Here is a 15,563-nt window from a genome sequence, read left to right as displayed (position 1 = left end):
TCCATCTTGCCCTTTTTGTATTATCAAACATCCAGAGTTTTTTAAAAGCATAGGAATGGCATGTCGCTAGATAAGATTTATTACAAGCCCATGCCACCATGCTTGGGTGGCATACACGTGTGCTCACACATTGCTTAGGCCCTAGCTATGTTACAATTCACCTGTGAATATGGGGGAGGGGGCACAATGGGAGAGGGTTTCAATGCCCTGCTTATGCATTGCACAGAGGCACTGGTTGGCCACTCTTTGAATCAAGATGTTGTGGGATTTTTACAGTGCAATCCTATTAATGTCTGATCAGATATAAATCTGCATATGTACAATGCAGCTTACCCAAAGGTAAATGTGCTTATAATCACAGCTTTCCTTAGTCTGATCCAGCTGTGTGGTTCAAATGTTCTTAAAACCACCTGGGTAGTGGCCCTTCTACATCAAGTTTAGTATTCAAGAATACCCATCCTCCCACAGGCACATGGAAGAAGGTGGGTATTATATATACAACCATTACACTAAGTCATGCTTTGATTTATCATGAATTGAAGGAAGGCGATTGAGAAAACCTGAATCACAATGCTCCTGAGAAGGTCAACTGCAGGTGAATCTTCACAAGGTTCCTTTAGGATGGTTTTCTCATTTGCTTTTTTCAATGTGACTGGGGTTTTTTGCTCTTGCAGTCACAGTCACCGGCATTATACCAATCACGATGCTGGACAGGGCCAGTGCCTGTGTCATCTATGAGTAAACCTCATGAGTAGACATCAAAATAAATCAAGATATGTCCAGTGAGGCTGCATTTGTCTTGTGTGCTCTTTTACCACCATAAGCGTTGTGAATCATGTCCACGTTCCCCTCCTTTCTGACTTTCAGGATTCCCCAATATTTGAACTCTGCTCAATTATCTAGTTCAATATCCTGTGAAAAATATGGTTTCTTATTTAATTAAGGAGAATGTACATGAAATATCTGACAGTGTCAGGATTTCTTGCTCAGCACATAAAATCACACCAGGAACAGAAGACTCTTGTCTGGGAGGAAAAAAAATCCATTTTCTTGTCATTTTTATGGCTATGAGAGATAATAAAATCAGGAGAGATATGACTGGAATAACAACAATATCTCTTCCTAGGAAGGAGAAGGAAGAGAAGAGGGAGGAGATTGATGCCTGAAAGCTCTTGTCTAAGTAAACAATCTGCATACATTTGCATTTGTATGGGACCATTGTGATAAAGTTGTCTTCATTAACATTAGAAGCTGAAGACATATGTTAGTTCCCCATCTCTGGTTCAAACAGGAGATGCTGAAGCAGAATTACTAGAAAGGCAGCGTCCCACTCCTGTGGCTGCCATGATTAGATCAGGAGAAGGAGAGTAATTAATAGAGAGGTGACTGGGAGCCTGACATTAATGAGCGCCAAACATTCACATCAAAGGCAGAGTAGATTCCAAAATTCTAATTTCCTTGGAAGGGAGAAGAGGGCTGGAGAAGAAACTCTCAATGACAGTCACAGCAATCTGTCAGGCTCCCATTCTGTTTGCCTGAAGGGCACTGGAGCTCCAAGAGACAGAAAGGAAAGATTCTTCATGGGCATGACCTAGGAAAAAAAGACCAGGTGCTGCTTGATCTGTATTCTGTGGAGCATGATCATAGACAGAAAAGGCTTTCAGATAGCAAACCCCAATGGCTGACTCCCCTTGGAAATGAAACATTCTCCTTACGGCTCCATGTCCTTGTTTTGTCGTCTCTTGCCAGAACATGCACGCAAGCCCAATTGTTCAAGGAAATTGTTGAGAAATTAGCAGACCCAGAATTTTATTACTTATTCTGATCGTATGTTTAATATTGCTTAACCACATCCAGCAAAAGAGATCCATGAGAATAAAAAGCCTTTTAAGAACTGCTGATGTGCAACTGGGAGCCATTTCCCATCCCTACTGTAATGTTCATCCAAGCCTTACCAGTCTTTTGATGCCATCTGTGCCTGAGGGCACTGGTTATAAGATGTGACTAGTTGTCAGCAGCTACAACTGGGTTGGGGATATTGAAGTTTAGATGTATTCCAAGTAGCTTGCCCCATTAATTATCAAGAGTATCCTATTTAGTGTGCATTATAGTAGCTGGAAAGTCAGCCTTTAGTTAAAATTGAATATTAATATTTGAGTAGGCAGTAATGTCTGAACACATCCCCGCTCCCAGCTTTCATTAAACAATCTTTAAATTCTTCTGAAGTGAGCTCAAGATTTGGCCTGAACTTGCTATAGGACAACAATGTTACCATGATCTATTGCTGTGTTCGACTAGTTCCTCTCAGTTCTCATCTTTCATTTAATAAAAAATGTTAGATCTCCAGCAATTACAATAAATATCATCCTCTAGCTATAGGGCAATAGTGATTGCTGATTTTTTAAAAAGCCTGAAAGAAACCCTCTGATGGTGTGGTGGGGAAAAATGAGGGAAAATGGCAGCTGATGGAGGGAAATGTGCACAGAATTTCTACATGGTTGCTCTGTTGCCAGTGTGAATGCCTCTGCATGTGCTCGCTTCAGCAGCACATATACTAAAATTGGAATGATACAGAGTAGATTAGCATGGCCCATGCGCAAGGATGACATGCAAATCCGTGAAGCATGAATGCCTCTGCATTTGCAGTGGCAATGAGGACTACATGCAGAATCACTGGCGAATGGGTGCAACCACTGTGTGTGTGGGGGAATGGGACCATAAGAACCAAGTTTTTGTTTGGCTGGGCAGGTGGGGTTTAAAGACAAACTAGATTTTCTTAACAATAAACAAATGAGAAAAGGTAGAGCAAAAAACAGAAATAGAAAAATAGAAAATGTGGGATGTGTGCTTGCACATTTTGGGGGGAGGGAACAGATCTGTGCTGTTGTGCAGGAGGGGGGAAATTGTAGAATAAACTCTGTCCCAGATTCATTAATGTTTTCCAGTGAAAGTGGGCTAGTGAAAGGGTCAAATAGCTGAATAAAGAGATCCTCTTCTCTCTAAAGTGGCAAATCATTCTTGCAATTGTGTGTGTGTGTGTATGTGTGCTCTTGCGTGTACACAAACACATGTGAAAGTTGTTTATAAGTGACTAGCAGAGCCTATCCAAAATATCTGGTGATAAATTGGTATATTATTCATTCCAACTATGCCTTTTGTACTACAAAGTCAAACAATCTGGTGATAACAAGCCAATATTCTACCTTGTGTTTTCAAAGCAATGTTTTCTGTCAGTAAAGGGGGGGGGGACTGAATGCAAGGTGCTAAACAACCAAACACCCTTACAAAATGAGTGCAGTAATGAGGCATCTGGGAGAGCAGATCTGGGACTGATGACTTTCAGGGAAGGACGTGATGCTATTCAGATTTCCAAAGAAAAATAAATGGATGACAAAAGAATAGCAGCTGTGGATGCATGAAAGAAATGAGTTGGAGCAGACTTACAATTAAGCTTTGGAAAAGGATCAAAAAAGAGTTCCCTTTCATATCTAAGTTAGATTATGTCTATCACAAAAGCAATTAAAGAGCACATAGGCAACACATACTCAACACATGAATTTATCCCTATCAATGGCCTGGAAAATGCAAAAAAGGAAAAAGTGATTCCTTTATAAAAATGAAGATAGTTAGAAATTGCAATAAACAGTCTTTATGAGCCAACCCCCTTCCCAAGAGGAAAGCAAAGAATTAAAAGTCAAGAGGGGAGAATAAGGAGAGAGTTTTAGCCAAACGATAATAGTAATATGAGCAATCTGACTCTTTTAGTGTGATATGCAAACTTTTTTTCGTCCAAGCAGTGCCTGAATTAGAGCAGGACATGAACACAGTGCTCTTCTCATACCCATAGAAAAGGATGTAGCACAGGAAAGCAGAAGAAAAACATCTTTTACAATAACCGCAGCATATTTAAAGAATAAACCTGTACTCCTGTGTGTTCTCACCAAGCAAACCACCAACACAATCCATGCGCAACCCACAAGCAGCATCTTGTGAAAGATACAAGCTTCTGGGGGTGGAATAGCGGTCACTGGGGGTATGTAGGGGGAGGTATTTGTGAACTTCCTGCATTGTGCAAGGAGTTGGACTAGATGACCCTGGAGGTCCCTTCCAACTCTATGATTCTAAGAGGTGACAATCCTCATAGCATCTCGTATCCTATGCACAAGTACAGTACTGTCCACAGAAGGACCAAAGGGACATGAAATTAAGATTCTCATGAAAGCTCCCCTGCACATGTATATGATGCAGAAGGGTCATGACACTTGCTTTATGCATTCACCGCAGTCCCACAACCCACCCCCATTGGTGATCATAAGAACAATATAATGTGTATTCAAATGAATGTCTTTGTTGTCAGCATTCATGAGGGTAGCAGGCAGCAGGCAGTGGGATCCTACTAGGAATGTTCAAACATTCATCAACTTAGTTCATGCCCTACTTGCTGGTCATGAACACAGAGCTGACCCCTAGATGGGCTGTCCAATCATGCACTGAGCTCTACCATTCTACATATGAGGAGTTGCCTAATAAACAGCACCATGACCCTCAGCAGCCCCCCCCACCTCCCTTTCTCTACTTCCATTGCTGCTGTCTGACAAGCCAGTGTGGTGTAGTTGTTAGAGTGTCAGACTAGGATCTGGGAAACCCACAGGTACTTGTGGAAGTCAAATATGGTATGGTCACCTGCCAAACCTGCCCATGCCAGTTTGTGACACCCCTGGATCCAAGGAAATTACAGGGTTTGGAGGGATCACATCTTGAATAGTATTATCATGATATGCGCAGTCAGAAATTAACAAATTAACCAAAATCCAAACCAAATCCCACCTGTTCTGTAATATCTTTAATGAACAAATATGAATTATGACTTTTACTCATCTCTGAAAAGCAAATATGAATTATGACTTTTACTCATCTCTGAAAATCTTTAGAACTGAACATTAGTTTGGTGTCTCACTGTCTGCTTTTCACAGTTTAGTGAGTCAAGGGAAGTGGGTATCCAGGGAAAGAAGGAAAATCCACACCCCAGCTCATGCCTCCCTCTGCCTCTCTACAAGCAAGAGTTTTAATGGCTTATGAAATACTTTTAATTTGGTGAGGCTATAGCCTCTAGAAGTAGGACATCCTGGCTGCAAGAAAACAAAAAGTTGCAATAACAGTAGAAACTAAAGAGAACTAATCAAGAACAGAACGGAGAATCTGAACAGAGGCAATATTGCAAGCCGGGTTGGTATAGCGGTTAGACCAGAATCTGGTAGAGTCAGGTTTAAACCCAACTCTGCCATAGAAGCTTTCTGGGTGAACTTTGGCTAAACACATTAAGTGGAGAAAGGGAGAATGTTTTAATCAACTTTGTGTTCCTAGTGTGGAGAAAAGTGGGGTTTAAATGAAGCAAATAACTGAACAGTATAGAACCAGACCACACACCCCATGAAGATATGAGACAACAATATATGGGTTAAACAAGGTTTAATTATGTGGCTGGTTTATATCATTAAACTTTTCACTCAGCTTTCATGCAACACTATTCCTGCCATCCTTCTGGCCCAAGAAGGACACAACCTGAGGTGGGCACCCTCCCACCTCAGCCAGTCATATCTCATACTACATTTGAGTTAGAGGGACTGGCAAAAGGATATCCATGTTTAAAGAAAAGCCTTGAATGAATGAATGAATGAATGAATGAATGAAGAAAAAAAAGAAAGGGCGAAAAGGATAAAATAATGAATGCACACAACCTAAAACAACCCTCATAAAATTTCTGTGCATTTAGCAAGCCAACTATCTACTATTCGGCAAAATAAAGCCACATTCCTTCATTCCGCCTTCCTTCATTTGGGCAACTGCATTGCATGGACCTCCTGAGAAGTCCATTGAGTTAAGTGCCTTAGTCACAACTGGAAACAAAATGCAAGCCAAGAGGGATCTTGGTCTGATACAGCAAGCTCAGCACTATGATGTCCATATGACGCACAGTGGACTTACCCTTAGCCAAAGTGAACAGGAATTGCTTAAAAGAGAAAATAGGCTATGATCAACAGTGGAAGGAGGAGTGAGGCATGAAATATTTGTATAGCTGTGCAAGAAAAGAGTAATCTCTCTCATATACACTGCTTCCAAACTTCTAGAAAGTTAGTCCACATCCTCCAGTTTTGAGCTGGTCAGCAAATGTCCCCATACATTTTCAGATTAACTGCAAATGAGCATTAAACTTTTTATATTATAGAAAATGCAGTGTGGGCTCAGTGGACTTAGGTTTATATCCTAAGAACTATGAGTACAATAAATGGAATACATGAAATGAAGAATGGTGATAAAAGATAAACAATCAGAGATGTGTGGCTGGCCAATACCTGGAAATAGAATCCAAGTAATCTAAAAATATGTAAGTAGTTTCTTTGAAACTCTCTGCTTCTGAAAGACACACACACACAAGCACGCACACACAGAGAGCATGCAGCCATATTACACATATGCATTTATCTGAATGCATTGATCTCATCCCATTAGTTCTTCACTCAAACCCTTCACAGAGCTTATTTGTACTTATTTTTCCATGCATTGTTCAGCATGTGTTAAACTGAGACAGTACCTAACATTCATTTTTCCCCACCAGTGTTCTGTTCAGCTGTAGGCATTAGATCTTTTCCCCCAACAGGATCAGGGCCCCAGCAGATAGGAGTGTGGGGTTGAATTTCAGCAAGACATCTGGATGAACAAGTCCCAATAGAAGCAATTAGAACTCGTAATCCAAGATCAAGTAAGTTGTTATATCATTGAAAACTGCCTGAGATAAAAGGACCTGACAATGTTGGACCCCCCCCCCCCATTTAGCCTGACAACTGGAACTCCCCACTAACTTATGTAGGGATGCTTTGAAGCTGGGACTAAATGAGATAAGCCCAGTACACACAACCCCTTTGTATGTTGACCGAATATGCAGAGAAGGACAGCAACCACTCTGAGGGCTGTCATTCCAGTTCAAGAACACTTTTGCTACTCCCAGGGGCCATCATTCCACTCTGGGAGCTGTCATTCCAGTCTCAGAACACTGTTTCCAGTCCCAGTGGCCCTCATTTCACTCTGGGACCTTTTATTCCAGTCCCAGAACAGCCTATCTGGGCCCAGAGACTATAATTCTAAATCTGTTCTGCATTTTCATTGTAACATTTGTGTTCTGTAATACACTTCAATGGACCCCATGCAAGTTAATTGGCATTCTTAGCTCCCATAATATCCAATGGGCATTCTGTCATCTCCCATTGTTGCCAATGGGCAATCCTGTCATTCATTTTAGTACATCCCCCAATGTCAGACTAGAGAATCCAATGCAAACAACCTTGAGCAAAGAATACAGTGTTGCAAGACCAACAGAAGCAGTTTCAAAACACAGAATCCAAGACAAACCAACCTGGCAAGCTGATACTAAGCTCTGGCAATAAGATACTGACACAGAGACACAGTAAAATGGAAGAAAACCAGTCCTGGGAGCCTTAAAATGCTGGCCTCCAACATTCCTGGTTACTTCAAAATATTTATGGAATTTTTCATACTATTTCCTAGTATTCCAGAAAACCCTGGATACCGACTGGACACCTGAATATATCGGAAAGAACAGATAAGATACTGTTTTTATTCTGACTGGAAATATCTAAAAGCACATCCCTACTTGGATGGGAGGCCACCAAGGAATTCTACAGTTGCTGTGCAGAGGCAGGCGACGGCAACCCACCTCTGATCATCTGTTGATGATCTTGAAAACCCATAAGTCAGCGGTGACTTGACGGCACTTTCCGCCACCCCCGTTAGCAAGTTATTGCTGCTAGATCCAGACTACTGCCACTACAGTGCAAAAAAGAAAGTCATCGCCAGTCCTTTCCAGAAATAATATTTTATAACCTGGGCAAAGTCGTATGGTGTAAAGGGTTTAAGAGACATGGCAGTTGCTGGTAGGAATGTCAAATTCACATAAAGCTGTTAACACATCAGAACCTTGACTACTCCGTTTCACATATTCACTGCATGATCTCAGATTGCTGAGCTGCCAACTTCCCCTTTGTTGTGCCCAAAACATAGCTCACCCATTATTTCACAGAGGGAAAGATTGTTGGGAAATGATGTCACTTGGGAAAAAAAATAATATGCAATTGGCATGAGCCATGTCACATTTCCCCCGTCTACCTTGCACTTTATTCTCTGAAGAGAGTACAGTAAAAGTTTACTATTAGTGCTGCTGTCATAATGAGAAATTCCAGGCTATACAAATACTAAAGGAATCTGTAGAGTTTCACGGGTGACAGGAATCAGTGATGACCAGGCATTTCTTGCCAGAGAGGAAAGTGGGGGACATCGTTTCAGCAGCTGTACAAGATCTGGGCTGAGCTTCTGTTCCTCTTCTGTTGCAGGTATTTAAGCCTGGGTGTGGCCAGGGGTACTTCTGGCATCCTGAGACCCTAAATGAGCCAGGTCAGAAAATCCAGGACTAGCACAGATCTGGTGTGCTCTTCTGTTTGTTTTTGTCTTTCTTCTGTTTGCTTATTTAAACTGTATTTTTGTAAATTGTATTTCATATTTTGTAAGCTGCTTTGGGTCCCCATTGGGGAGAAAAGCTGGATGAAAATACTGAAAGAATAAATATATGTCAGAACTAGGAGACACTTACAGCAGTGTGTTTAAGAGCATGTTTAATTTTTGTAAGGATCTATTTGCTGAAATGGAAGGGTCGATCCAGCGTTTTGCCCCATGGTCTTGTGTAGTAGCAGTAGTCCTTTGTCTATTAAGCACATAAGAAAGAGCCTCTTTGGGAGTGTAACAATAACAACGTTACACCAGTGACAGACACCACTGGTAGGAAAAGCTGCACCGGGAAATTAGATTATTGTGGGAATCTCCCCCCCCCCATCCGAACACTGAATTCCACAATATGTTTTTGAATGGGTTAGGGACTCACTTTCCCTGCAACCAGACAGTAGGTGCGGGGGGGGGGGGGCTTATTTCCTGAAGAGCCAGAGGGCTCAACTGGGATCACCACCATGGTGTGGAGGGGAGAAGGGGCCTCTGCCTCCCGCCTTGCCATTTCCCCAAGCCAACTCAGCCTGGGGGGGAGGGGTCATTATTTGCTGAGTGGGCCTGCACATACGGTATTCAGTGCATGTGCAGCTTCGCAACAGGGGGAAAAAATCAACTTCAAGATGTAAGCCTTTCTGCTAGAATAAAAATACAAAATAGGAAATAATATGCAATCTAAGTGCAGATTCTTATGAATGTTGATTGCCACATGATCTGCATTTGGCTGCATTTATACATAATGGGAAGCTGAATGTCACATAAACTCCAATGGAGATGATCATGCATGACAATCTACATTCAGATTGAATGTTATTTCCTATACAAAAGGACTTTTTGTGTAGGAAGAGCATTGTGCATGCTTCATTGTAAGTAGTAATTAACAAAAAAAAAATCTAGGGTCTTGGAGGAATGAACTATGTTGACACTTAAGCAACTTTTGCTTCTGGCTTGAAAACCTGTCAGAAGAAGGAAACCATTTTTGTGTGATGATGTTAGCAGCCAGTCACAGTTACATTTCACCCAAGATACAGACCCTTTCAGCTTGTTATTTTGCTGCAACTTAAAGAAATAAAATAAACCTGTTATATTTGTTGTTCTGTCGACACCAGTCTGATTCACAGTGGAAATTTCCATTACACCACCCACAGACACACAAATTCATCCAACTGCAACATCTCATCTAGAGGTTGCTAGTCTCTCTATTTAAGCTCTGTTAACCTTTGGTAAGCTGGATAAGAGAATATCTTCTGTTGTGCTGCACAGCTAGGGGGGGGGGGAAAGGAAGCTTTCATTCATAATGCCCCAGGAATAATATATATGAAATGATGCTCTCATACCTTAGGGAGTATCTGTGAGAAATATGTTTCCATTTATATAATGGTCCATCTGCCTATGAATAGTATAGCATTAAAACATGGAGTTCAGGGAGAGACAGATGATAAAAGAATGGCATATGGCAATACAGCCATTAGAAGCACAACAAACTCTTGAGAGTCCTTTGGAACTGACAAAGGGGTTAAAGTGAATGTTGGTTCAATACTAAATACAAGGCTGAAATAAATGAGTGCCATAGATTTGCAAATACATATAGGACTGTTTTAGAAACACTTTTAAACAGCCTCAGGGATTCTGGGCAGCAGGGGGAGAGTAGGTGACTGCAAAGTATTGAATAATGCATGAAAGATAATTTCCCCGCTTTGCCCTGGTTAACTAGTACCACATTCTTTTGACTGTGTCCGTAGCCATGATTCACCATTTGTTAATCCCACTGCGTAAGGAATGAAGATAGCCTCTGTGGATAAGACCTAATGGACACCATCATGGAATAATATACAGAGCCCAGCCTCCAAACATGTGTCTTCAATTTAAAATAATTCAGCAATCATGTTCAACCCAAACCTGATTACACAAAATGGGACTTTTTAACTCCCAGGCTTGGATCAAATTTTAAGGGCACAATGGGAAAAAAGTGCAATGTTTATACATTCCAGATCCTTTGGATGAATTATCTGCCTATAAATCCAACTATTTATTCCAGTTTCTTATCAATTCCATTGAGAAACTACCAACGGTATGTTGAGCAGAAGCCTTTAAGAAACAGTTACAGCTATTTTCAAGTGGATTCAAAATATGATAATAAATGAATCTCTTGGATTTGAAAAAGTAATTAAAACAGGAATAGTGGTGGATGGCATGGCTGCAAAACAGTAAGCAAAATACAAATTAAGAGATGATGTATATGTCTTTTTTGTGATTTAAATGTATACATTTATATGTATATAACCACACTTTTAAAAAAGTTAGAAACTGAAATTACAAATGTGGATAAATAATAATGTCTCTTTTACCTTATTTTCTACATACTCTCCATTTTTCTCCTATCTCCCATTCATATTTTGGTGGTCACCTATATCTTCCAGCTTTGTGCTTGCTATTTTCATTGGAAGACTCTCAGCAACTCGCAGTTTGGACTCTTCACTTTAGATAAATGTTTCCCAAGCTAGAGTCTCCCATATCTTCTTTCCATATAGCTGCCAGAAGCTCATGCCAATTTCAAGTTATCACTCTACCAGGAGAGTGGAATGTGGCATTTCTGGATACATTTTTCCACCACTGCTTTATATGTTGGAATGGCTCCTCAAGGATTTAAAAAAGTGAACTCATGTTGTGGGAGGCTCATCTATCTATCTATATAAAAGAAAGTCCCCTCACTGTAAAATCAACACCCAGGTCAAACCAGTGGACCTAGAGACACCAAATTCAGGGAGAGCACTCCCCCCGTGGCGTAGGTGCTCGCTAGAAATTCGACCCCTAAGTGGGTCAAAAGAGGGAAAATGTGCTCCCCTCATTGATTACTATGTGGCTGTTAGGCAGCTCTCTCCCTGCACCCCCCCCACTCTCTCATTGGTCAGCTGCAGAGCTCAGAGTTTTGAGGTAAAAAAAGCCAACAGTTACAGGGGATTGCAGACAGCTAATGACAGTTGAGGAAATCGGGAGTGGCCAATAAGCACCTGTGAGGTTCAGTAATGCTGCTGGCCCAGCCTCTCTGATGGCTTCCAACACACTCCCCCACCCACCTCCTACACCTAACAGGTGGTTGTCTGTTGGATGCAGCCCCACCTCCACAGTGGCTTCTAATACTCCTCCCCCCTTCCCCTCCTATACTGGACAGGCAGTTGCCTGTCAGGTGTAGGAGAGGAGGTGGGATGGCTTCCAACACACTTCCCCCACCTCCTACACCTAACAGGCAGTTGTCTGTCAGGTGCAGCCCCACCTCCACAGTGGCTTCTAATACTCCTCCTCCCTCCCCCTCCTGCACTGGACAGGCAGTTGTCTGTCGAGTGCAGCCCCACCTCCACAGTGGCTTCTAATACTCCTCCCCCTCCTACACTGGACAGGCGGTTGTCTGTCAGGTGCAGCCCCACCTCCGCAGTGACTTCTAATACTCCTCCTCCCTCTCCCTCCTACACAGGACAGGGAGCCTGCCCCAGCAGTAATGCCTTGGTGATCCTGCCAGCCCTGCCTCCACCATGGCTTCTAATACTCCTCCCTCTCTCCCTCCTACACTGGACAGGCAGCTGCCTGTCAGGTGTAGGAGAGGAGGTGGGATGCTTACAGCCGCTGGGGAGGTTTGCTCAGCAGGATTGCTTTAGCACTGCTGCTGCCCCAGCCTCCCCAATGCCTTTCAATACAATCCCCCCCAACACCAGACAGGCTGGTGTCTGTCAGATGTAGGAGCAGGGCCCGGGTATGAATGTTTATGGGGAGATAGTAAAGGACATTTCTAGGAGCCATCTCGATGCATTCCTCCCTCATGAACCTGAAGAAATGTCCACCACATCACCACTCTCTCACACCAACTCCCCCTCACACCTCTCACCTCTTACTTACCTCTCACCTCTCACCTCTTACTTACAAGAAAGCTCCTGGCAAACGTCATGCCAGCTACACCAATGCTACAAGGAGGAGGCAACTTAGGAATGCGGCAAAGACATTTGCACATAGCACTCCTGCAGTACACTGAGCTGCACAGGCCAAGTACCAGCAAGATCACCCTGAGGTGCTCAGAACAACACAGTCTCCATATGAGCAAAACAATCCAGGAACACAAGTAGGGAGGCCATCACTTTCGTGGAAGGTAGCAGGAGTGGACTTAACAGATGACTGTTTCTTAAATGGACAGTTCTATGTGGCCTGCTCCAGAGTGAGGTCATCAAGCAGCCTGGTGATCCTAGCACCTGAGAGGAGAGCCACCAATGTGGTCTAGAGAGAGGTCCTTCGGGAGAGAGAAAAAAAGTATGTATGTCTCACTTCATTTCTTACACTACAGTCTTCTCCGTTAGAATTCCTACAACAAATGTCACATTTCAGATTTCACACCATCAGTATTATAACTGGATTTACGGAACTTAAATACCGTAGTGAAGCACGGGTAGCAGGCTAGTTTAAAATATGTCACAGTACTTTTTCTGGTTTTTTAAAAAAAGCTATACTTTTTAGCTTTTAACTTATATAAATTCGCACAATAAACATGTTAGCTATTGTAAATCTTGGGCCAGTTTAGAGTTCTCAGTACAAGTGAACATTAGTATTCTTATCTTAAAGGTTCCCTTGCTCAAAAGCCAGTCGAGTCCGACTCTAGGGTTGCGGTGCTCATCTCCGTTTCAAAGCCGAAGAGCCAGCGCTGTCCGAAGACATTTCCGTGGTCATGTGGCCGGCATGACTAAACACCAAGGCACACGGAACGCTGTTACCTTCCCACCGAAGTGGTCCCTATTTATCTACTTGCAATTTCTTCCTTTCGAACTGCTAGGTTGGCAGGAATTCTTATCTTACTGATGGGAAATTAAGTCCTAAAGTCCCACTATAATAAATTTTGGCAGCTCATATTTGAGCTAGATTTTAACCCTCACCTTCCAGGTTATCACTGAAGGTGCCAAGGTCCAAGAATACATCCACAGCATCATTCCAGATTGATTCAAACTTCTAAAGAGGGAACATATGAATCTGAGTTCTTCCTACCTGTTTTAGGATCTCTAAGAATTGTGCTGAATGTTAACCACCAATGGCCAGAACAGGCAGAGAGGAATGGAGAGGCTTTTCAGACTGACTTACCTTGACCTTTCCCTTTCCTCATATTTACAAATTGGAAGAGGAGAAAGAACTGCCACACTCTAGAAACCATCTTCAGAGCTTCAGCACGTTGCTGTTCAAATCGGAAGTATACTAGCTGTTTTCGTAGTGTATATCCTTTGTAACTTCATCTTTGTTACAGGCTGGTGCTTGACTTTTAGCTGCCTTGAATTCTGTGAGGGGTTAGGTCACTCTCTAGAAAATATTCTGTTCTCTCATGCTTGTTAGCAGTTCTTATCTGGGAAGCCTGATTTGCTTTGTCTCACCACTGGACGCCATGTGCAAGATGGCCTGGCTCATCTCAATGTTTGGGATAGCTTTAATAATGATTTCTTGACTGGTAGCCAGCCCTTAGGATATAAGATGCTTAGTTTTAGCTGTGCATCTCATCCTGAGGTCTGGCTAAGTTTCACTGTGCATGTGTGTGTTTGATACCCAGTGGATGGAAGTTCAGCCTGCTATTTCTGTAAGCTTGATAATTGCTTATTAAAATCTCCTTGTAAGCAAATCTGGATGTTGCATATGGTTTCCTTGGGATTTATGCGGACCTGGAGCTCCTGGCCAGAGCCCCAAAGAAGTAGCAGCTACCTTGATCTAACAGGAAGACAATGTAAAATCATTCACTGACTCGGCAGGTGGATGTGACATGAAAGCTTGAAGGAGTCAGAGAAGAAACTCCACAGGGTTTTTGACTTCCATGTTTTAAATAACTTTATCAAGTGCAGAATGGGTCTGATGAAATTAGAGAAAGCAGCAGCACACAAAATAGTAGGGAAATCTAGAAGTAGCACATCTTTGGTATAGCAAAGGCCATTTCTGGTATATGAAGGAAAAGATAAGCATTTTAAATTTCACAACGAGTTTTGGATCATTATGGGCTGTTTCTCTGAAACTATCTTTTTCTTCTGAGTAGTTGAGACAACAAATATATTTGAAGAGTTGAGGGCACCTCTGAAGTTCTGACCTCATTCACTTTGAAATTACTTAAGAATAAATGATTCAGCTGGATGTAACATATTGTGGTGGAACAAAGTGAACATCTCAACCCCCCAGCCTTGCAGACAGGGAACACACTGTGCTGGGTCCTGGGAAGACTCCAAGGTAATTCATTTTGTGAACTTTATTAAATATGCAAATAAATTAAACATCTCCTCACAGCTATAAAGTCAAGAAATGCAGAGATACCTGCTTGGTCCCATAGCACTGTACTGGAATACATTTCAGAGCTTATACCTTTGGTTTGTGCAAAATGTTCCTGAGATAAGTCCATTTGTGATTTTACCACAGTATTCTAGCATTCTGTTTTATTACGGACAACTGATAATATCTTTGTGAATAACTGTTTTGATGAGGTTAAGCTGAGCATCCCAGCTTTTAAAAATCAACTTTTTTTTCTTTGGAGGTTAGCTCATCTGAATGAAGTTTTGGACTCTGTATTTTTCACAGTTGTGTGAAACAGTATTTTTATAGCCCTCACTCCTAGGAACAAGTACTCAATAGCTCTCAAGAGAATATGCATCAATGGTAAATGGGAAAAAATAATATTCACACACATAGTCCAGAGTCATGGGACGGCAGCATGGGGAGTTGACTCACCCCACTAGGTGAGTGTATGTAAAGCAGTCTTACATGCATGTAATTTCAATGTAATTGAATAAGATAATAATACCCCTTAATAGAAGTCTTACTAGATACGGAAATGAAAATGAAGCCCAGTGACTACTCAGTAAAAGTCTAGGAGGAGGACTCATAAGTAAGGGATACTTATATGTCCTGGAACAGAGACATACATTATTTTTTATTCAGACATGCAAACAAAAGTTATATGGTAATCACTGTGGAGCTGCGGTGGCTCAAGTGGT

The sequence above is a fragment of the Gekko japonicus genome, unplaced genomic scaffold (assembly GCF_001447785.1).
Source record: "Gekko japonicus isolate JY-2015 unplaced genomic scaffold, Gekko_japonicus_V1.1 scaffold341, whole genome shotgun sequence".
Taxonomy (NCBI): domain Eukaryota; kingdom Metazoa; phylum Chordata; class Lepidosauria; order Squamata; family Gekkonidae; genus Gekko; species Gekko japonicus.
This window is presented reverse-complemented; position numbering follows the sequence as displayed.